Source organism: Myxine glutinosa, chromosome 14 (genome assembly GCF_964187855.1).
Source record: "Myxine glutinosa chromosome 14, kmMyxGlut1.1, whole genome shotgun sequence".
NCBI lineage: Eukaryota > Metazoa > Chordata > Myxini > Myxiniformes > Myxinidae > Myxine > Myxine glutinosa.
In genome coordinates, this window is record NC_136274.1 from 1316631 (window position 1) to 1341652 (window position 25022).

The 25022-nt window shown below is 42.9% G+C and overlaps 1 protein-coding gene across 1 annotated transcript in view; it reads left to right on the forward strand.

The window, feature by feature from the left end:
• LOC144888837 (peripheral-type benzodiazepine receptor-associated protein 1-like) overlaps nt 1-25022 on the forward strand; it is a 192850-nt gene that overhangs the window by 95044 nt on the left and 72784 nt on the right. The window lies entirely within an intron of this gene.

Genomic DNA, 25022 nt, shown 5'->3' on the forward strand with positions numbered 1-25022 from the left:
TTATATTCACAAAAATACCAACGGGGAGAGGGCCTTGATGGACAACCACGAGTCACTTGAACAGGGCAAAAGGTGGAAGGCAAGGGGATAATGGGGGCGGGGCGGGACAGCGCACATGGACAGAGGTGCACGATGGGACAAAAGCACACGAGGAGAAAGGGAAATAAGTTGTTTTTTTTTTTGTTTGTTTTTTTTGGGGTGGATGGGGTGGGTGGGGTGGTCGGGGGGGGGGGGTGGTCGGGGGGGGTGGGGGTTACAACGTTAGACAAAGAGTAGATGTTCGGTGAAGTTTGGGGGAGAAGGGAAAATCAAAAAACCTAACAAAAACAGCGAGGGAAGGAACAAACTTCGACGGGGGAAGCCTGAGGCTGCAAGGCCGCACATGCGGCGCGGCAAACAAACGATTAATTTATGAAAGATAAATACCGAGAAACTTCCAAGGGGCACACTACAGGTTCACACACCGAAAGATAAATACAGTTTCGACAAAATACAATTGTGAACAATGACTTAACTTTGAAAACGTGGAGACCGTGTGGAGCTTCGAAAATCCGTGCCGTCGTCTCCAACGTCTCCATCTCCAATTAATAGATTTATTGAAAACTCACATGGCTGGAGGGTCAAACCCCCGCTCTTGCAGGGAAAATGGCCTTAAAATGCCTGTTGTTGGTTGTGTGTCACATGGCTAGAGAAGATAATATAGTAGAGTGTAGTAGCCAGACCGTAAGATCAGTCATATTGAAATTTTTAACACGTGTTGCGCTTTGCGACTACTACATTACTTTGAAGTTTCACTTCGATCAACAAAGCAGTTCAAGAGATATTTAAAAAATTTTAAAAGATTTTTGTTCAATCCAACATTGCCACCAAACCATGTGATGTATAAATTGTTCAAGGACACCATGGTATCCCCAAGGCATGGGGAACATATGTGTGATGTTTCCATTCAATCTGTTCAGCCGTTCTGGAGGAGTGGCTTTTTAAAGGTTTATTTTTCAAAAAATCATAGTCGCCAAACCATGTGACCTATGCCGTCTTGGTCGTGGAATGATTTGTTCGTCATGGGTATATGGTCATGCATCTAATGTTTTGCCTTGATCTGTTCAGCCGTTTCGGAGAAAAAGGGTTTTTAGTGGATTTTAAGGCTTTTATGTTAAAACAAATATGGCGGCCGACCCACATGACTGATGACGTCATTATTGTGTTTTTCTCCACCAATTTATCCCTAGATGACGCTCAATAAATTTCATCCTGATCTGATGAAGTTTTGTACTTGTTGAATTATGATGTCATAATGGAGGCACCTATGACGTCATCATTAACATATTGTTGCGGTGGTTCAAATTATCCCACTCCTTAACAATTTGTTGCGGGGCCGGGTTCAAAACCCCCTTCTTGCACAGCAATTTTTTTGCGTGATTCCCCTCGGTTAATACCGGAGAATCACGAATACCTTCAAGGTGCACGGATCAAGGTGCACGCGCGTGCCGAAGAACCGCGCGATCGAACCCTCGCTTTCACACACCTTATTCAATTGCGTGCCGAGCTGATTTGCACGGTGTGGAAAGCGGCGTTACCCCACGAGATTTATGGACCTGAGTCTAGCCAAATGCAGTCCTGGATGATGCTAGGCCAATGGAGAAAAGACGTATCGAACAGGTTGGAAAGTAACAACAAAATGTACAGCCTTTTATTTTGAAGGCACAGAGAAATGGAGACGAAGATTCAGCTTATCATTTATTACCTAATAATAACCCCGACTTGGCGCCTTCACACTCTGACACACACACACACACACACACACACACACACACACACACACACACACACACACACACACACACACAGGGAAAAAGGACATTGGTTAAGGGCGTACCGATGTACCTGCTGGGATTCCTCGCAATTGGCCACGTGGTCTGGTGTGCGGAAGTCGCGGCTCGATGAGGTCAGTTCCGAAGGACGAACCGCAGCCTCGAAGTTGGTACGGACGAACTTCAGCACAGGTTGGACAAGCTTGCAGGTCAGCCGGATGGCACAAAAGATCGGCGCAGAAGCGATTGGTGTCGACGAAGAACAAAGGCCAAAACACGTGTCGTTGGAGCTAAAACAAGAGAGTCCAGAGCAGGGTGTCGTCCACGTGGCAAAATCCCAGGCAAAGAGAGAATAGAGCAGGGTGTCGTCCACGTGGCAAAATCCCAGGCAAAGAGAGAACAGAGCAGGGTGTCTGTGATGGTGAATTAGTCGAGATAAAGCTGTGATGGAGTCTCAATGAATGGCCTTTATGTTACTGTCTGTGTTATTTGGGTGGTGTATGATATACCGTGCCGATCTCGGCAATCTCCTGTCTGTGCGTTAACTTTCATCAAATTTTCTTCCCGTTTTTTGCAACCGAGTGTAAAACCATCTTAGCAACTGTGAAAAATGAAATGAGATGGTGAATTGGAGTCGAGATAAAGCCACGAGGGAGTTTCAATGGATAGGCCTTCATTTCATTACTCCCACCAGGGAGTAATGCATTCACGTGTGTGTGTGTGTGTGTGTGTGTGTGTGTGTGTGTGTGTGTGTGTGTGTGTGTGTGTGTGTGTGTGTGTGTGTGTGTTTTCGTGTGTTCGTGTGTTCGTGTGTTTGTGAACAAGATATCTGGAAAAGTTCTGATCGGATTTGGATGAAAGTTGGTGGGATGATTGCCCTTGGGATAAGGAAGAATTGATTAGTTTTTGGTGAAGCTCAGGATATTATTCCCGATCCAGGAATTTTTTGAAGGATTTTTTTACCATTGGAAGGTAGGGCTCATTTTTTTAAACATTATCTTCTATATATTCTATATTTAACATTGTGATATTAAAATAGTTTTCATATTTGTTGTAAATGTAGTTTAAACTCGTGGTTATGTGTTAGAGCGGTGTATTTTCTTTAGCAGCGTCGTCTTCAATGTTCATTTTTTTCTTTCTAATAAAGACATATTCTGTCATTTTAAAACCAGCAAAGAGTGTATTAGGTTTCCCCGTTTCATAAAATGTATCGTTTGATACGTATAATGCTTTAAAACTGTTTTTTTTTTTTTTTTACCTCAGAAGAGATATCAACACTTAGCTCAGCGAATGTCATTTGCTGTGTCAGTATTTGATGAACTTATAAAGACTTAGTTCCAGATTTGTCAATGGCTGAGGTATATTAACAAGCGAATAAAACAGATTTGGCAAAATTCCAACTTTTTTTTAAAAGAACGCATATTCACCCAGGGTTGTGAGAGGCTGAAGAAGAAGAAACCTCGCATGGGCTTCCCAGACCAAATAAATAATTCTGATTCTGGCTCTGCGATTTTCAGGTTTATTACTCCCGCCAGGGAGTAACGCATTCGATCGTGTCCGTCCATGTGTGTGTGTGTGTGTTCGTGTGTTTGTGAACAAGATATTTGGAAAAGTTCTGAACGGATTTGGATGAAAGTTGGAGGGATGATTGCCCTTGAGATAAGGAAGAATTGATTAGTTTTTGGTGAAGCTCAGGATATTATTCCGGATCCAGGAATTTTTTTGGGAAATATTTTTGGGAAAGATTTTTTTCTGTTTTACTGCATTAAAGCTTTTATTCTTATTCTTAAATGATGTTTTTCTCCTCTAATTCCGAGATATATCAAAATAAATTATTTGACAGTTAGGGCTTACTTTCTTTTTCATTTATTGTTTTGGGGAGAGGGGATGTTAAACAAAACGTATTATTCCAACTAAACCCACGGCAGGAGTATGCGCTCTACTGAGTGGCGTTCTAGTTTAGATTCATTTTGTTCTATAAACGGTAACTTTCATCTAATTTCTTCCCATTTTTTGCAACCGAGTCGAAAACCATGTTAGCGACTGTGAAAAATGAAATGAGAGTTGAAATAAAACTGTGAGAGAGGGCAAGATACCGTGGGCCTAACAAAAGAGGCCTCAAAGCTATGCGAGGAAAGAAAATGGTGGCGATTTGTTTTTGAAGCACCTTCCAGAATAGTTGGAGCTACTCCCTCAATGGGGGAGGCCACACCCACGGACAGACGCACAGACATGATCACCAACTGAGAATATTATATACCAGTGGGGTCACCCGTGGGAATCTCACGGGCATGGACATGTGTGACATTTGGACATCTTGAGTTTGATGCTGCACATTCAGTTTTACAAAATGGTTACTGGCAATTTATCAGATCCACAAATGATGTAATCTACACAATTTATTTACTTCACATAATGTTAATATTGTTACAGTTCTCCACCGCCCTTCTTCCCCTTACCAAGGGGGGATTAATCCCCTTGTTCTTTCTGGGATTGGCGGAACCGAGACTTGAAACGCCCCTCCCGGGCAAACACAAAGTAGGGTTTCGGGACCAAGTCTCGCTCGTACCTAAATCCCTGCGCCGCCACGGAAGCGAGGAAGCAAGCCTCGCACGAGCCACGTGTGATTTGGGTACTGTTACGTGCTCCTCCCCGACCTCCTGGTCACGGTGTACCTCCGAGCCCCGAGAGGAGTCACGGCAGAAAACTTATTCTGTATGTCAAAGATCAATGGAGAAGCCACCCCAATTGTTACTCACAAACAAATATTGTATTAAGATCACACAAGAATAACAGTACAACAATAATAGTAATCAAAAGTACAATCAATATGTCCTATGATGGTACCATCAGTTTCGTAATATATAACTCACTGTGCTCCAAGTGAGTGAACCAAGAACATTCCCCAATGTCTCTTATTCCCGGCTTCAAGCCAAAGTTGATTCGCTCCAGTGATCGCCAGAACGATGTCCAATCGAGACCAGAATCCCGTGCGGATGGCAAGTACAGTCACACAGCCAAAGCTGCACAAAGGCGCCCTCAAGGCGACTGGGAATTCCAAAGGCGCCCTCCAGGTGACGTAGGAAATCACACCCTCGGGTATGGACTTTCACGGCTCAGTCGGCGAACCGCAAATTAATCTTCAAAAGCCACGGTGCACAAACACACACCAGATACGTCTGAAAGCGGTGAAAATGGCTGACGAAGCAAAGAAACCTTGCTCGACGCGCGAAGCACGCGAGTCAAAATGGCCGACGACCCGTTCTTGAGACGTAACGGCCCGACGATAATTCTCCTCGGAATCCACCGCCAAAAACCTGACACGCAGGTTGATCGGTCACAGCGATGACAACTCTGTCGCAGGAATCCCTTTCCCGGGAAACCCGAAAGTTCGCGAGTGACTCCCGTTCGACAACGTTCGCTTCAGAACTCGGAGCAGCTCGGCTTTCTTGTCCGACTCACTCGCTCCGCCTTCTTTTTTTTCTCTTCCTCTTCGTCGCCATCCGGTTCCTGTTTCATTTAAAACATTAACCTTTTTACCTTTTGACAATAATAATTGCTATTTCCCTCAAACAACAATAATAATAATACATGGAACCAGAAATGTTTTAAGTGGATGAAAACCACAACAACGGAAGTGATGAATCCGTAACAGTACACCGAGCGGATTGAGTACCACGTGGGCCGTGCAGTCTTTAGTCGTGGAACCCAATTCAAGCGGTTTTATTCGTACCACCCTTGGTCAACGAGGAAATCACAGGAACGATCGAATGGAAAGGAAGAACACAGGTTGAATTATTATTCCCACATGTATGTACGATAATCGGTAGATGCGGAGACACAGAGCAGCACTTAAACAGTCTTATCCTTATCCCCAGACTCGGGCCCGTCACACTCACACAGGGAATTGCAGGCAGTTTGATGTTCAGGCCAACCGCGCCGACGTGGTCGTCCAGGAACGGCCCCGTCCGGCTCTCCACGGTCCCAGCACGTCCCGCGAAGAAGGCAAGCAGGCGGTGGAAGGATCCTCGTAGCGCGTCTCCCGAACAAAAGGTAGCCGATGAGGTAGGAAGGAAAATACGCATCTCTCAGCGTGGCTGGCGGTTACACAGCGCGTTATCACTCGCGTAACTCAATGCACTGTGCGCGGCTCGGCTTCAATCTCAACTGAGCGTCGCTTTATATGACCGCGTATCCCGGTTCATGCGCGTCTTTCTCCACTCAATGCCAACTCAGTCCTCGTACCTCTCTCTTCAATCCAGCTGCTCGCGATTCCTCGGGTGCCAACTCCTCACGCGCTTTGCGCAACGGCTTATATTGATACTCCCCGAACCTCCTCGAACCTTCTCGAACCTTCCAACCACGCCCTGTGACGCAGTGCTGCCGTCACACCCTCTGAGCCCTGATTGGCGACTCGCGCTTACCGTCAGCTCCTCTGCCGCCCTCATTCGTTCCCGCTCCGACCCTCCTTGGCCTGCCTCGTGTTAATTCGCGCCAAAATGAACCAAAGGCAGCACAAAGAGGCATGAGGCTAGGGAGGCGGGATAGTCAATGGAAGTTTAAGTAGGACCTATTCTCCTTACTCTACTCAACGCAGAACTAACATAGGAAAAGGACTAAGCTCACAAATACTAAGAGATAACTACACTATCGCGAGGCTACATGTTGCTTGTGTGACTAACTATGAGGGGGAAATTTAACCTTTATTATACAAACTGTTACCAAAACTCAAAACCGCAACAATATATATATATATATATACACACACACACACACACAAGTTCGATATATATATACACATCAGAATCTATCATTTCAGTTCTCCAACCTAATGAGCGCACGCTGTGATGTCACCGCCATGTATGTGGGTCATTCCATGTCAAATCATCAAAGAATCTGCCGTCATCTCTCAGATTTTTGTAAAACTTTGGGAACCAATTGGGACCCATGAAAAACAGCTAGAACTCAAATATTTTTGCTAACAGCCTCTTAATTAGTGAGATACAGGTTAACGAACTTTGGACTAATTAGCGCGATGTCGCGAATTCAAATGGCCATATCTCTAAAAGTATAACACCTAGAGAGCTGGTTTTGGTGTCATTTTAAAGGTATTTTCATGCCCTATAAATTTGTCTGGGCAACATTTTCCTACCTCCAATCACAAAAAAGTTATCACAAAATATAAACTTCAATCGTGAATCCAAAAAAAATGTATCCTTCAAATTTCCTCAAATACATCCCAGATGTACCTTATGATGTCAAGAAGCTTCCACATAAGTTTTGTGATGGGCACTCCAATAGTTTCTGAGATATGAGCAATAATGTACATGTATGTATGGCATATAGGTTCGAAAATCAGCATTTGTAATGTATTATACAATCATTCTAACCTAGCCATGACAGGGAACACAGGGAACAACCATCAATTGCTTTGAAGTATCATATACTTTCATTTTCAACTGGGCCTGAGGGAGAATTCTCATCTGGGGAATTCCAACTGGGATTTCCCATGTGGGTAATTCGAGGTGATGCAACTTTCACAGTCTAAGATCCCCAGGGAAAGTCCAAGTTGGCTTAGTGTAATGCTTAGGCCTGCCACCAACAGAAATTGGCAGTTCACTTCTGAAGGAGCTGCAGAAAAATGACGACTGCCAAGGAAAAGTTCATCTTGAAGCAGAAATCCTGCTGCAATCCCTTTGGAGCTCATGAAAAACCAAAGTCGTCTGGCTTGAGAGCTGTTAGCCAAAAAGCCATAGCCGCTCATCCAAGCCTCAAACTGCAAAGTGCACAGAAAATCTGTACCCAGTGTCGTAAGAAACTGGCAAAAAGACAACCAGGTGTGGTAGAGACTCAGAGTGAAATACCATTACCAGTGACCAGCAGCGCTATTAGCAGTAGTGAGGACAATGATGGTGGAGGTGAATCACCAATACCAGGCAGTTCAGGGGAGTTTGAATTTCATTCTCCTGAAATGGAACTGAATACACTGAATGAGTCTTTGGGATTGATTGGAGAATCACCTATTCCAAAAAAGAGACTTGCTGCAGATAAATATGTGAAATCCAAAACCAAGAAAATCGGTGACACTGTGAAGAAAAAATTGGAAATCGCGACAGGATTGCCATCTAACAAACTCCAGGATGCAGGACAGGAGATGATAGAACAACTCAAGCACAAGTTTGAATCAAGTTTGAATCAAGTTTGAAACTTACACCTGGGATGATCGATCACAATGTCTCAGCCATAACTGGTTATGTTACAGTGGATTATGATGGTCACTGGTGGGTTGCATGTGTCATGGAACATACCCCAGAGAGGCATGAGGTGGATGTTAAGTTCCTCCATCCACATGGACCATCCCCATCATATACATTTCCGGAACCAGCAGACCCTCTCACTATTGACTACCAGGATGTGCTTACTACTGTTGAACCAACCACTGCAACTGGAAGGACATATTGTATTTCCAAGAAAGAAACAAGTGCTGCTGTTGCTGCATTGAAGAGGAAATTGAAAGCCTAAGTCAGGTTAGTGAACACTGTGTACTTGAACTCACTTATTGATTGTATAATACATTACAAATGCTGATTTTCGAACCTATATGCCATACGTACATGTACATTATTGCTCATATCTCAGAAACTATTGGAGTGCCCATCACAAAATTTATGTGGAAGCTTCTTGACATCATAAGGTACCTCTGGGATGAATTTGAGGAAATTTGAAGGATACATTTTTTGGGGATTCACAATTGAAGTTTATATTTTGTGATAACTTTTTTGTGGTTGGAGGTAGGAAAATGTTGCCCAGACAAATTCATAGGGCATGAAAATACCTTTAAAATGACACCAAAACCAGCTCTCTAGGTGTTATACTTTTAGAGATATGGCCATTTGAATTCGCGACGTCGCGCTAATTAGTCCAAAGTTCGTTAGTCTGTATCTCACTAATTAAGAGGCTGTTAGCAAAAATATTTGAGTTCTTGCCGTTTTTCATGGGTCCCAATTGGTTCCCAAAGTTTTACAAAAATCTGAGAGATGACGGCAGATTCTTTGATGATTTGACATGGAATGACCCATGTACGCCTTGCCTGCCAAGCTCCAGAAGAGCCATCTGACAGTGCGTAATTTAGATCTTAGTTCAGATACTATCACAAGTGCATACAAAACTCAGTTACCGACCTGGTTTCGCCCTTGTTGGGCCTTCATCAGGGCAACGCAGTGAGTCCTGCATACACTTGTGAATCTGAAAACCTTTCGGTTATAAACCGTAGGTAATAATCCAGTCATTATGCGACTCCATAATATCAGTGGTGAACCTCCATCAAGGTATCCCATCCAGCTATTGCTGTACCTTAATGGGAGCAGCGATAAGCACCGCCATTATGGTCACTGTCAGATGGCTCTTCCGGAGCTTGGCAGGCAAGGCGTACATACGTGGCGGTGACGTCACAGCATGAGCTCATTAGGTTGGCGAACTGAAATTATAGATTCTGATTGGTTACCCCTGACCGCATCCAGGCGACTCCATATAATGAGTGGATACCAGAAGTAATGTTTCAGCTCCGAGGCGTATAAGCCAAACCTGGCGGGATTATCTCTTTGGCACGCGCCGGGGAGGACCCGATGCCTTACCTGAACGGGCGAGAAACGCACGGGGTTTTATTCCTCGACCCACAAACGAATAAACGAACAAGACAGCCACGGCAGAGAAATGCAATCAATACAGGGTTTATTTAAACAATGCAAAGTAACAGCGAAGGTGAGGTAAACTAAAAGTTCTTAATGAGGGTCCCTCCCCACGGACTCAAAAGACACGAACAAGGGAAAAATAACGAAAATAAATGTTCAATGTCGTGGGGACACTTCACTCCGGTCTCAACAAGGGTTTTGTGTGGCTCACAGGTCCCGCGTCCCTGTGCGGGAAAACACGCATTGGCGTGAAGTCACATCCACAGCCTGCCACCGGTGCGAAGCAAACCGGCAAGAGTTCCTTCCTTGGTCCTTCTCGCTGCACCGAGCTCCGACCGTCTCATCGGCTCATCCCACACGAAGCGCAGCACGATCGCATCCTCCTTTGTCGGCGACCTGACAAGAATAGACAAAGCGGACAAGCGAGACCAGGCATGAAGAGAGCGAGAATGCATGCGACCGTCCCTCATGAAGCCAGGGCAGAAGAGAGATGGTGCGACAGCTTCTCTTTTCCTTCAGCTCTCGAATGTTCCATGACGTCACACTCTGTCCAATCACCGAGCTCCACTCAATCATCCCATCATGCCTCCACCAATCACGAAGGCCGGACGTGGCCTCCTCGTTACGATTCGTCTGGGGCGGAGTCTAATCTCTGTTCGGGAATGTTCCGATGACGTAGAAGGCCGTGAGGTGGGGCTTGCGTGCTGATTGGCAAATGTGCTGGGTGTTGGTTAGCCCTGGTGGCGTTTTGAGTGAATATGTCCATTTACAGTGCGATCGTTGTAATTATTGTAATGGTGGCCCTTTTTGATGCAATAACAACGAAGGGAAAAAATCACAGGGCAATTACCCACTGCGGTTTATTCTTAAGCCCTACCTAATTAGCATAGCTCCACTCCTCGAATGGAGACATATATACGATCTTACCCAGACATTCAACACTACTTCGATACATCGAGGTGGGTCTTCTCCTTCACGACACTCGGGGCATGTTAATTTATACGATTCTATCTCGGCTAACGTATTTCATTGTTTCCCCCACAGACGTAACAATATATACACTCGCAAGTGGGGTATGCTTACACATTGTATTTAATAACGAAACGTGCTTCGTACGTAGGTACATAATAAATAGAAGCTTCATGATTATAGGCAAGCACCACCGACCTCCTGCTCGGTATCAATTGTTTTTGGTTTTTTTTGACACGTTTACGGTTTTTGCGTACATTTTCATTGATGGACCCTTTTTCTTTTTTTTTCATTTACTCATATTGTCATGTTTATTTTACAGTTTGCATTTATAGAAATTACAGGTTGGAAATGCTGGATAATCGATTGAGGTTTAAAAAAAAGACACATTTATGGTTTTTTAACCTTCATTTTCATTCATGGACGCTTCTTTTTTTTTTCTTTTTTTTCGGACTTTATTATCATGTCTATTTCACAGTTTAGAGTTATACAAATTACAATTTTCAAATGCTAGATATCGAATGAGATTTTTTTTTTCTGAGGTGATACAGCATGAACGAACTTCAGCTACTTTCTGGTGACAGTCCAGGTCATTATGGCCACCTCAATCCCAGATCTTACATCGCCAGATTTCTTTTTATGTGGATATTTGAAGGATATAGTGTCCACTACAAATAATAATAATAATAATAATTCAGTTATTTTGTATAGCGCTTTTCCAGAAGCCCAAAGGCGCTTTGACAGAGTGGAAAACATAATGCATAACAATACATGAAAACAACAATTGCAAAAAGACAAGAATCAATAGGGAAATATTTAAAGCAAAAGGAGGGAGAAGGAGAAGAGATAGTCAGGGGTTAAAATCCATGCCCTCTTGTTGAATCAATAGCAATAAATCGTTGACACAATCAGTAATATTCTCCAAGAAATGCTACACTGTCGGAGAGCAGCAGCAAAGAATGAATTTGTGCCTGCAACATAGTGGTGGACACTTTCAGCACTTCATTTAAGATAATTAATTGTGTGGATCACGTCATTCTTTTTGTAACATTAGGCGACAATGACACAAACTATTAGGTTCCCAACTGATGTAATGTTCAGTGTATGGGAATTATTTAGGGTTCTCAAATAAAAAAATCACCTTTTACAAACAAAAAGATTTTACCTGCCATGCATGCTCCTTATAATTTTGAGACACTAGTACACACACACTACCATACCGGGTTTTAGGGTGTACCACGAGGGGGGCTTCTCGGACTCTTCCCAAACTCAGCCCTGAGGCCATAAGCCACGGATAACCACCCATCCCCTCTCACTAACTCGCCCCTTCTCCCTCTCCCCTCTCCCTTACCCCTCCCCTCGCCCTCCTTTCCCTCCTCCTCCCTGCCCCTCCCCTCCCCGTCCCTTATACCCTCCCCATCTCTCCCACCCTTTCCCTTATCACTCCCTCTGGTCCACTTCCACATTTCCTCCCTTCCCTCCTACCTTTATATTCCACCCTCCCTTTATATTCCACCCTCCCTTTATATTCCACCCTCCCTTTATATTCCACCCTCCCTTTATATTCCACCCTCCCTTTATATTCCACCCTCCCTTTATATTCCACCCTCCCTTTATATTCCATCCTCCCTTTATATTCCACCCTCCCTTTATATTCCACCCTCCCTTTATATTCCACCCTCCCTTTATATTCCACCCTCCCTTTATATTCCATCCTCCCTTTATATTCCACCCTCCCTTTATATTCCACCCTCCCTTTATATTCCACCCTCCCTTTATATTCCATCCTCCCTTTATATTCCATCCTCCCTTTATATTCCACCCTCCCTTTATATTCCACCCTCCCTTTATATTCCACCCTCACTTTATATTCCACCCTCCCTTTATATTCCACCCTCCCTTTATATTCCACCCTCCCTTTATATTCCACCCTCCCTTTATATTCCACCCTCCCTTTATATTCCACCCTTCCTTTATATTCCACCCTCCCTTTATATTCCACCCTCCCTTTATATTCCATCCTCCCTTTATTTTCCACCCTCCCTTTATATTCCACCCTCCCTTTATATTCCACCCTCCCTTTATATTCCACCCTCCCTTTATATTCCACCCTCCCTTTATATTCCACCCTCCCTTTATATTCCATCCTCCCTTTATATTCCACCCTCCCTTTATATTCCACCCTCCCTTTAGATTCCACCCTCCATTTATATTCCACCCTCCCTTTATATTCCACCCTCCCTTTATATTCCACCCTCCCTTTATATTCCACCCTCCCTTTATATTCCATCCTCCCTTTATATTCCACCCTCCCTTTATATTCACCCTCCCTTTATATTCCACCCTCCCTTTATTTTCCACCCTCCCTTTATATTCCACCCTCCCTTTATATTCCATCCTCCCTTTATATTCCACCCTCCCTTTATATTCCAGCCTCCCTTTATATTCCACCCTCCCTTTATATTCCACCCTCCCTTTATATTCCACCCTCACTTTATATTCCACCCTCACTTTATATTCCACCCTCACTTTATATTCCATCCTCACTTTATATTCCATCCTCACTTTATATTCCACCCTCCCTTTATATTCCCCTCTCCCTTTATATTCCACCCTCCCTTTATATCCCACCCTCCCTTTATATTCCATCCTCCCTTTATAGTCCCCTCTCCCTTTATATTCCACCCTCACTTTATATTCCACCCTCCCTTTATATTCCACCCTCACTTTATATTCCAACCTCCCTTTATATTCCATCCTCCCTTTATATTCCACCCTCACTTTATATTCCACCCTCACTTTATATTCCAACCTCCCTTTATATTCCACCCTCCCTTTATATTCCACCCTCCCTTTATATTCCACCCTCCCTTTATATTCCACCCTCTCTTTATATTCCACCCTCACTTTATATTCCACCCTCCCTTTATATTCCACCCTCACTTTATATTCCACCCTCCCTTTATATTCCACCCTCCCTTTATATTCCACCCTCCCTTTATATTCCATCCTCCCTTTATAGTCCCCTCTCCCTTTATATTCCACCCTCACTTTATATTCCGCCCTCACTTTATATTCCACCTCACTTTATCTTCCACCCTCACTTTATATTCCAACCTCCCTTTATATTCCACCCTCACTTTATATTCCACCCTCACTTTATATTCCACCCTCACTTTATATTCCAACCTCCCTTTATATTCCCCTCTCCCTTTATAATCCACCCTCCCTTTATATTCCACCCTCCCTTTATATTCCACCCTCCCTTTATAGTCCCCTCTCCCTTTATATTCCACCCTCCCTTTATATTCCCGTCAGGAAGCGACTTCGTGTTACCCGACAACACTGGGTACATTTGCGAGTGAGCAATAAAAGAAAAGACAGTCAAAAGTTATCCTGTCAGAGGAATATCAAGAGAAAGTGATGTATCTCAGTCTGGAGCTTTTCCCTCTGCCCCAGGGATTTGCTGCCTGCTCGCCCTCCCTCTTTGGGCTCGGTGCAGCCTCCAGCGCACACTGTCTCCTCTCCAGCGCTCCTGGCATCGCTCTCCGTCTGGTCCCAATGGCAGGCACGTTGTCTCTGGTTCAAGGTGCAGTAAAAGTCCTTGGCGAGGTTAAAAAACATTGAAAGGCTCTCCGTTCCATCCTTTCAACCTTGCTGGGAGCGGAGACTCAGGGATCAAAGTTCATGGGGGGCGGGGTTCCCGGGAGCAAAGGTTGGATCCCGCTCTTTAATCCTCCACATGGGCGTCCGTTGGTGCGCTCCTGAGGCACCGCGCCCGACTGCACAGTGGGCCTCCGTTGGTGCGCTCCTAAGGCACAGTGGGCCTCCGTTGGTGCGCTCCTGATGCACCGCCCCCTTCTGCACAGTGGGCCTCTGTTGTGCTCCTGAGGCACCGCCCCCTTCTGCACAGTGGGCCTCCGTTGGTGCGCTCCTGAGGCACCGCACCCAACTGCACAGTGGGCGTCCGTTGGTGCACTCCTGAGGCACCGCCCCCTTCTGCACAATTGTTCTCCGTTGGTGCGCTCCTGAGGCACCGCCCCCTTCTGCACAGTGGGCCTCCGTTGGTGCGCTCCTGAGGCACCGCACCCAACTGCACAGTGGGCGTCCGTTGGTGCGCTCCTGAGGCACCGCCCCCTTCTGCACAATTGTTCTCCGTTGGTGCGCTCCTGAGGCACAGCCCCCTTCTGCACAGTGGGCCTCTGTTGGTGCGCTCCTGAGGCACTGCCTCCATCTGCACAGTGGGCCTCCGTTGGTGCACTCCTGAGGCACCGCCCCCTTCTGCACAGTGGGCCTCCGTTGGTGCGCTCCTGAGGCACCGCCCCTTTCTGCACAGTGGGCCTCCGTTGGTGCGCTCCTGAGGCACTGTGCCCAACTGCACAGACAGTGGGCCTTCATTGGTGTGCTCCTGAGGCACCGCCCCCTTTTGCACAGTGGGCCTCTGTTGGTGCGCTCCTGAGGTACCGCGCCCGACTGCACAGTGGGCCTTCATTGGTGCACTCCTGAGGCACCGCCACCTTCTGCACCGTGGGCCTTCATTGGTGCGCTCCTGAGGAACCACGCCCGACTGCACAGTGGGCCTCCGTTGGTGCGCTCCTCAGGCACCGCGCCCTTCTGCACAGTGGGCCTCCGTTGGTGGGCTCCTGAGGCACCGCGCCCAACTGCACAGTGGGCCTCCGTTATCGTGCTCCTGAGGCACCGTGCCCGACTGCACAGTGGGCCTTCATTGGTGCACTCCTGAGGCACCGCCCCCTTCTGCACATTGGGCCTTCCTTGGTGCGCTCCTGAGGCACCGCACCCTTCTGCACAGTGGGAGTAGATGATAAATGTTGTTCCTGGGACAAACCCATTTAACATGGGAAATCCCTATCTAATGTTGTTTACCCCCCTGTATTTTCCCACTTTTGGAAAACACCCCTATTAATCCAAAAGACTCTAGGAGTCTTTTGGCCTTTTGAACCATGAGCTTATTGGCCTTATGAGCCAATTAATCTACTTGGGCTAATACATAATGAAGATATTTTAATTGAGCAAGGGCTGAATGGTAAACCCATCTTGATGTACCAGGCTGAACAATAACAGCTTGGAACCAATCCTTCATTGAACCTCCAAATCTCCATTCACTTACATGTAAATTTTCCTCTCACCATCACTTTTCTTCATTTCCCCTTAACACCTCTATTCCTTCCCCCCTTGGTCTTATGGGCCTTTTACTCTGATCATTGTTGTTTAGTAGACCACTGAAACAATGATCCTACAAATATTTTTTTATGCGTAGGAAATAATTTAATTCTCCTACAACTCTCTTCACCATCTAATACGTTAACAAAGTATATGTTTGAGTTTGGTTCTTTATCAAGATATTTTAACTGAGATAAAATAAAATGATAAACCTCCCTCAATGTCCTTGTCTGAGCGCCTCCTGTGCCACACACCATTTTTAAATTAAAGTATATATTTTCCTGACAACCATCAAAGTTTTCTGTCCACTCAAAAATATTTCCATCTTTTTTAACCAACTCACCGGTATTTAAATTAATTCTCTTATTTGTTTTGTGAACTTTTTTACCAGTTGCCTTTTCAATAAGTCTTATTTGATATTTTTCACATTCATTATGTTTTCCATTTATATACCAAGGTTGATTACACCTCTACTCTTTAGTCTGGTTGATACTTGGTTCTATCATTTATATAATAGTAAAAAAAGGTGGCGGTAGCCCGTTAAAATCCCTAACCCCCTTTTTAACTTATCACTTATATACTTATATAACCATAAGGGAGACTATCAATTCCATTTTCTAAAATAAACCTCATCATCAAAAGCCCCCAATGCTTTCTTATTTATCTCTTCTGTATATAATTGATGTTTATAACTTCTTATTCCATTAATCTTTCGAAACTCCTCTTTCTTTGTTGTTAAACAGTTATAATAATCCTTAAAGTTTATTGTTTCTTTAATAACATTTTTCTTTACACCTTTTAACTTCTTATCAGTCTTTTCAACGTTATTCACAATGTATTTATAAGCATAAGCCTTTGACCTCAATCCCACAAATTCACTCATAACATATCCTCCTAATTCATCCTTGAACTTTCCAATCACCTTTTTATTTTTAGAAGAGAACAACTCACTCTCTGAACTGTAATTACTTGTATCATAGATATTAATGTCCTCTTTCATGTCTGAATAAACATCATCGGTATTAATTTTCAAAATAAAACTATCTGTATCCATATAAAGTAGATTAACATCATTTTGATATTTCTTCCTCAAGTTATTATAAAAGTAATCATACATTAATGACTTTGATAAATCAAGAATTGATGTTCCAATATAAATAGGTTTGTCCATTTCAATACTCTCTTTAATCAAATGGATCGCACAAAAGTTCTCAGTAAAGACCTCAGCTCGAGTAAAACTCGGTCGATTAATTAATTTTGATGCTTGTTCCCAGGATGTTGCTAGTCTGATATTTTGTCTTTTCCTCACGTTCTCCATGGTCTTACCAAAGACCGCATTATTCATCAATTTATAAAAGTCTTTCTCAAAATCTGGACTCTGTTCTTCTTTGTGTATTAAAATCAATGTACTCCTTTAGCCAATGACTTTGATTGAACTTTAGAACCCTGTGGATCTTCTCTACTCTCAGACCTTTTGATAAATATTGTCGCAAATTTCTTTGGTGAAGAACATAATTTTTCTTGTTATATAATGTAGTAAGTAATTTTTCTGTTGATTCACCTATATCAAACGATCGTTGATTAATCACTCAACCATTCTTTTTTTGGACTTTCTTTCTCACAAGCAAATGGAAGATCTTTGTTTGATATGAAGTTCTTCAGGATATTTTAAATCGACCTCAAAATAATAACCAACCTTTGAATCATCCAATTCTTTTTGTGTAGAGATACATACATCTTGTAAAACCTTTTTGTAGTCTTTTTCCTTTACCCATGTAAGTTTTCCATAAGGAAGAGCCTGAGACATTGCCTAGCCATACAGGTTGTTCGTGTCATAGTACATCAAGTAAGAACTCTTTTTCGTTGAATGATAATTTGGAAGATATTTGTTATTTGTTATTTGCTTTTGCGTATCTACTCGAGCAGACTTGTGAAATTCCACCTCTTTTTGCCTTTTCAATCATCAAAAGCATATCAACATCGGTTATCAAATCCAAAGCTTGTTTTGTCATTTTCAACATCGCGCTCCACGCCAATCCAGGTGCTGTGTAGTAGTGAGCAGGATCGAATCCATATCCAGTGCGACAAACAGATCTAAAGGCTTCAAATACATCGGCCAATAAAAGCACATCAGTTTTGAGATACAAATCGTGATACTCGCCAAGATTCTTGATGTTATATTTTTCCCAAACATTTTGTGCATGTACATAATCTTTATCAGATATATGACTGTTGTTTAATTTGTTATAGAAATTTTCTTTTGAAGGAAGTTGTGTTTCATTGAATCTCTCAAATGAGTCCATATAGTCATAGGGGTAAATTCCCTTTTGTGTTAGAAAATCTTTATCTGAAAAATACTCTGAAAGACATGGAAACTCTTTTAGATTTTGAACCAAGTTAGCCAATGGACTTGCCATGAATTTAAATGTATCAAGAAATCTGATATGAGTAATAGGAGATGTGTGAATTGTTTTTGTGAATGAAATGTATTTCTGATCCGTGTTAGGAATTGCTGAAATGTGTCCAGATGTCTTTGAAAGTTCATTAATAAATAGATGCGTATCATAATGAGCGTTGTTATGAAGAAAGACAGGAATGAAAGAGGGGAGTTTATAATTAATATTACAACTTTGATGAGCCGGACCTCTATATTTACCAGTGAGATGACAATGATCTCTAACCTTTAGAACTTCACCAATTTTTTCCTCACAAATATGACAAACATTGTTTTTTCTAAATTCCCTTTTCTCATCACTCGTCAAGGACATTGGTTTATTGGTTTCTCTCATTATCTTGGTTAATCGAACACAGTCTTTTTCTAGTCGTTTCACAAACTCCTCTGGGGTATTTGAGCCTCTATACTCCTCTAACTCGTTATATTTATCACCAACGGATGATTTGATATAATAACAAAAACCGCAAGGAGTATGTTTTTGATATTTATTTGTGTATGATTCTTTTGGATCTGGAGAAGCAGTATCTATTTTTTCTAGAATACTTTCAAAATCAGCATATATAACAAATTGATGTTTGATCTTTTTCTTTTCATCTTTGAATGTGATCTTTGAGCCTTCTTTAGGCATATTGATTACCGTTGATTTATGTTCACCACAATAATTTGAATGTTTATCTAATCTTTCTTGTGTATGGAAGAAGTTAAGACAACGCAAACAAATATATATTTTATTTGTTCTTTTACATACTTGTGGTTTTATTAATTTAGCAATATCTTTGATGGATGTATAATGTGAATTTTCCTCTGAATTAAAATATAGAAGATTAATATGAGTTTGTTTACAATTGTTAGAAAGCTTTAAAACCCGAATGCTGTTTGTTTCTGTTTGAAGAAGGCTTTCAAGTTTGAAGAAGTAGAAATGGGAAGAAATAATTTTCCAGTATTTTCTTCCTTGAACTTTCTTGATATTGCTTAAATCAAGCGTCATTAAACAAAGAACATTGTTCATTGCTTTAGAATGCAAAGAGTCTCCAAGATGGACCCCACAGGTAGAGTCTCCAAAATAAAGCCAACTTTCCAAGTTCCCAAGGTATAACCACATTCCTGTTGAGCCTCCAAGATAGGTATCACAGTCCGAGTCATCAAAACAAAACCCCCATTCCGAGTCTCCAAAAATATAACCATCTTTCCAAGTCTCCAAGGTAGAACCACAATTTTCAGAAATATTGGGGTTTCCGTGATAAGTCTCACATAGTATAACTGCGGACCATCAGGGAAAACTTCCCTTTCCCAATTTTTTAGGGTTTCTATGATGTGTCTCACATAGTATAACTGCGGACCATCAGGGAGAACTCTCCTTGCCCAATTTTTTATGGTTTCTGTGATGTGTCTCACATAGTATAACTGCGGACCATCAGGGAGAATTCCCGTTTCCCAATTTTTTAGGGTTTCTATGATGTGTCTCACATAGTATAACTGCGGACCATCAGGGAGAACTCTCCTTGCCCAATTTTTTAGGGTTTCTGTGATGTGTCTCACATAGTATAACTGCGGACCATCAGGGAGAATTCCCGTTTCACAATTTTTTAGGGTTTCTACGATGTGTCTCACATAGTATAACTGCGGACCATCAGGGAGAAGTCCCCTTTCCCAATTTTCAGAAATTTGTGGGTCTCCAATGTATGACTTGTATTCTGGCTCATCAAGATAGAACTTGTACAGTGGGTTTTGTTTTGATAACTCACAACAAGTATCATCATGGTAAAACTCTTTTTCAGGATTTTGTGGATCTCCAAGGTATAACTCTTTGGCTGGGTCATCAAGGTAGAACTCGTTCTGGGGGTCTTGGTTGTTCAAAATGTCTTCAAACAAAAAAATTACTTCATCCCAAGTTGTGTTAAAAGCAGAATTTTCATTTCGTATCTCAGATACAATTTCCTGTGAAAGAAAATAACAATGTATTAATTTAATACAATATTTTTATTTGTATAAATCAAGCTCTATGAATATTAAAATAAACTTTGTTAACTCTTTCACGAGTCTCATCCCAAAAAAAAAAAAAAAAAAATTAAAATAAATAAATAAATAAATAAACAATTAAATAAATAAATAAATAAACATATGTCACCCACAGGGTGAACCGTATCTTGCCAAGTGACCTTGACCTTTGACCTTGACCTTAATAATTTCGTATGGTGAATAGTATGTCTTCATGACCAACGCACATGAAATATTGAAAGATTTTGATGAGAACTGAGGAAATAATTTTTCATGAAAATTCCGTTTTTTCGTCATGACGTCATCAAATGACGTCATAGCGTCAAACTGTTTACAGATCTGGGAAGCACTCATCAAGGGCATTCATATGAGGTATTACTCGATATGGTACCTACGATTTCAAAATTTGACCTTGGGGTCAATAATTTTCGACCTCCAGCGCTAACCATGAAGGTCAAGGCCGATCGCCACCAAAAACTAATCAGCTGAGCGCCGGACCATATACTAGATTCCCATGAAGTTTGGAGACGATCCGATCAAAGTTACTCAAAAAATAAGGGTTTCGTTGACCTCCATGATTGACCGCAAAGTGACCTTGACCTTTGACCTTGACCTTCAAAATTTTGTGTGCTGAAGGGTATCTCTATAGGACTCTGATATGCGAAGTTACAGGAGTTTCCAATAATAACTGTGGTCTACAGAGTGATCTAAACGTGAAAAAAAATGATTAACCACAAACAAAAAAACAAAAAAACAAAAAAACAAAAAAAGAACATATGTCACCCACAGGGTGAACCGTATCTTGCCAAAATGTGAACATGAGTGACTTGCTTCAGGTCACACTGAGGTGAACAGAACTGCTATCCACTAGAAGCGACTCTTTGAGGAATGTCTGCCCACGAGATATTCCGATGATAAATCGTTCTAGAGAGTGACCTTGAAAAATACGTGTTTGCCTTATAACGTCACCAAATGACGTCATTTATATAATGTCTAAAGCGACCGCAAAGTGACCTTGACCTTTGACCTTGACCTTAATAATTTCGTATGGTGAATAGTATGTCTTCATGACCAACGCACATGAAATATTGAAAGATTTTGATGAGAACTGAGGAAATAATTTTTTCATGAAAATTCCGTTTTTTCGTCATGACGTCATCAAATGACGTCATAGCGTCAAACTGTTTACAGATCTGGGAAGCACTCATCAAGGGCATTCATATGAGGTATTACTCGATATGGTACCTACGATTTCAAAATTTGACCTTGGGGTCAATAATTTTCGACCTCCAGCGCTAACCATGAAGGTCAAGGCCGATCGCCACCAAAAAATAATCAGCTGAGCGCCGGACCATATACTAGATTCCCATGAAGTTTGGAGACGATCCGATCAAAGTTACTCAAAAAATAAGGATTTCAACATTTGACCTTGGGGTCAATAATTTTCGACCTCCAGCGCTAACCATGAAGGTCAAGGCCGATCGCCACCAAAAACTAATCAGCTGAGCGCCGGACCATATACTAGATTCCCATGAAGTTTGGAGACGATCCGATCAAAGTTACTCAAAAAATAAGGGTTTCGTCGACCTCCATGATTGACCACAAAGTGACCTTGACCTTTGACCTTGACCTTCAAAATTTTGTGTGCTGAAGGGTATCTCTATAGGACTCTGATATGCGAAGTTACATGTGAAGATATGCGAAGATATGGTACCTACGATTTCAACATTTGACCTTGGGGTCAATAATTTTCGACCTCCAGCGCTAACCATGAAGGTCAAGGCCGATCGTCACCAAAAACTAATCAGCTGAGCGCCGGACCATATACTAGATTCCCATGAAGTTTGGAGACGATCCGATCAAAGTTACTCAAAAAATAAGGGTTTCAACATTTGACCTTGGGGTCAATAATTTTCGACCTCCAGCGCTAACCATGAAGGTCAAGGCCGATCGCCACCAAAAACTAATCAGCTGAGCGCCGGACCATATACTAGATTCCCATGAAGTTTGGAGACGATCCGATCAAAGTTACTCAAAAAATAAGGGTTTCGTCGACCTCCATGATTGACCACAAAGTGACCTTGACCTTTGACCTTGACCTTCAAAATTTTGTGTGCTGAAGGGTATCTCTATAGGACTCTGATATGCGAAGTTACAGGAGTTTCCAATAATAACTGTGGTCTACAGAGTGATCTAAACGTGAAAAAAAATGATTAACCACAAACAAAAAAACAAAAAAACAAACAAAAAAACAAACATACAAGCTGACTAATACATCTTGCAAAAACTTCGTTTTGGCAAGATAATAAATAAATAAACAAACTTACCTCCATTGATAAGAGGTTCGAGTCCAGTTCATCAATCTGAAGGTTGAGCGCTTCACAGGTAGTAGGACTCCAAGGGATACCAAAGTTATCCCATTCCATTTCGGCATAGTAGTCCATTCTCAAGTGAAGCAGAAAGCGTGTTTGAAAAAGCCTGTGTGGTCGGTGCCTTTTATAAGAAGGGCTGGGTGTGTCATTTCCTGTGGAAATTCCCTGGGCAAACCTGGGCATGTCTTAACTGGAAATGATGTGATGGAAATTCCCTGAAAATGATGGAATGTATTACCTGGAAATGATACAATGCTGAAGAGTTTATAAAGTGGGTGGGACTTAACAAAGTGGGTGGGGCTTAGCAAAAGTGGGTGAACCTTAGTAAAAATGGGCGTGGCTTAACAAAAAGTGGGCGGGGCTTACCAAAAAGTGGACGGAGCTGAACAAAAAGTGGGCAGAGCCTACCAAAAAGTGTGTGGCACAGGAGGCGCTCAGACAAGGACATTGAGGGAGGTTTATCATTATATTTTATCTCAGTTAAAATATCTTGATAAAGAACCAAACTCAAACATATACTTTGTTAATGTATTAGATGGTGAAGAGAGTTGTAGGAGAATTAAATTATTTCCTACGCATAAACAAATATTTGTAGGATCATTGTTTCAGTGGTCTACTAAACAACAAAGATCATTGATAGTAAGAGTAAAAGGCCTATAAGACCAAGGGGGGGGGGGAGGAATAGAGGTGTTAAGGGGAAATGAAGAAAAGTGATGGTGAGAGGAAAATTTACATGTAAGTGAATGGAGATTTGGAAGTTCAATGAAGGATTGGTTCCAAGCTGTTGGTGTTCAGCCTGGTACATCAAGATGGGTTTACCATTCAGCCCTAGCTCAATTAAAATATCTTCATTATGTATTAGCCCAAGTAGATTCATTGGCTCATAAGGCCAATAAGCTCATGGTTCAAAAGGCCAAAAGGCTCATAGAGTCTTTTGGATTAATAGGGGTGTTTTCCAAAAGTGGGAAAAGACAGGGGGGTAAACGACATTAGATAGGGATTCCCATGTTAAATGGGTTTGTCCCAGGAACAACATTTATTATCTACTATTGGGCCTCCGTTGGTGCGCTCCTGAGGCACCGCCCCCTTCTGCACAGTGGGCCTTCATTGGTGCGCTCCTGAGGCACCGCCCCCTTCTGCACAATGGGCCTTCGTTGGTGCGCTCCTGAGGTACTGCACCCTTCTGCACAGCGGCCCTCCGTTGGTGCGCTCAGGAAGCACCGGACTTCTGCACAGTGGGCCTTCGTTGGTGCGCTCTTGAGGCACCGCCTCCTCCTGCAGAGTGGGGCCTTCATTGGTGCGCTCCTGAGGCATCGTGCCCTTCTGCATAGTGGGCCTCCGTTGGTGCGCTTTTGAGGCACCGCCCCCTTCTGCACAGTGAGCCTTCATTGGTGTGCTCTTGAGGCACCGCCCCCTTATGTTGTCAATCACTTGCGCTGGAAACGTTTCGTTCTCAACGTTTGCTTCCTCTGTGTGCGAAGCTGTTCTTATTAGTCCCCTACCGGAGTACACCGGAGGGGACTATAGGTTTGCACGCTGTCCCTCCGTCTGTCCGTCTGTCTGTCAGTCTGTCAGTCCGTCACACAAAGAACAGTTTTCCAGACTTTTTTTTCTAAACTCTTAATGCTAATGATTTCAAACTTGGGACATGGTTTCCTCATGATAAGTTACAGATCAAGTTCGAACTTCACGACGTTTCGATCATTTTTGACAAAGTTATGGCACTTTGTTTATTCTAGAGTTCTCCTCAAGCCGCACCGTGGGCCCTCAGCCTCGTCTCGCGAACGTCAAAAGCGCGACACAGCTCGCGCTTTCGGCAGGGGCGGAGCCAAGCCGAGCAACATATATATATACACATTAATCATTGATCGTGAACCGAAAAATATAATAAATTACTGATATTTAGCGACTCGAAAGGTTCTTTATCAACAACTTATAAGTCCCCTACCGGTGTTTACCGGAGGGGACTATAGGTTTGCACGCCGTCCCTCCGTCTGTCCGTCCGTCACGCAAAGAACAGCTTTCCGGACTTTTTTTTCTAAACGCTTAATGCTAATGATTTCAAACTTGGCACATGGTTTCCTCATGATAAGTTACAGATCAAGTTCGAACTTCACGACGTTTCGATCATTTTTGTCCCCTGTCGCACCGCGGAGCGAAAGGGGGACTATGGTTTTCCCGTGCGTGCGGGCGTGCGTGCGTAAGCGAAGGACCGAATTCTAATTTGGTGTGTGGGTGCAACTGGGCATATGGAAGAACCCTATTGAAAATTAGGTCGCCACGTCAAAATCCAAGATGGCCACCGCCATGTATGTCTGAACCTTGTGAGCGAAATATCTTGAAAAACAAGCATTCTGAGTATTGCGCTGCAATACATGTCCCCTACCGGCAGTCTGTCGTCCGGAAAACTGTTGGGGGAAGTTACCAAGGGTTATTTACCCACAGGTTCTGAATCGTTTCCAATTGCTAATTACCTCAGGACGGGCTCACCTGTGATTCGCACTCGGGACTTTGATTTATACACCTTGCAGACAGGTCAGCAGAA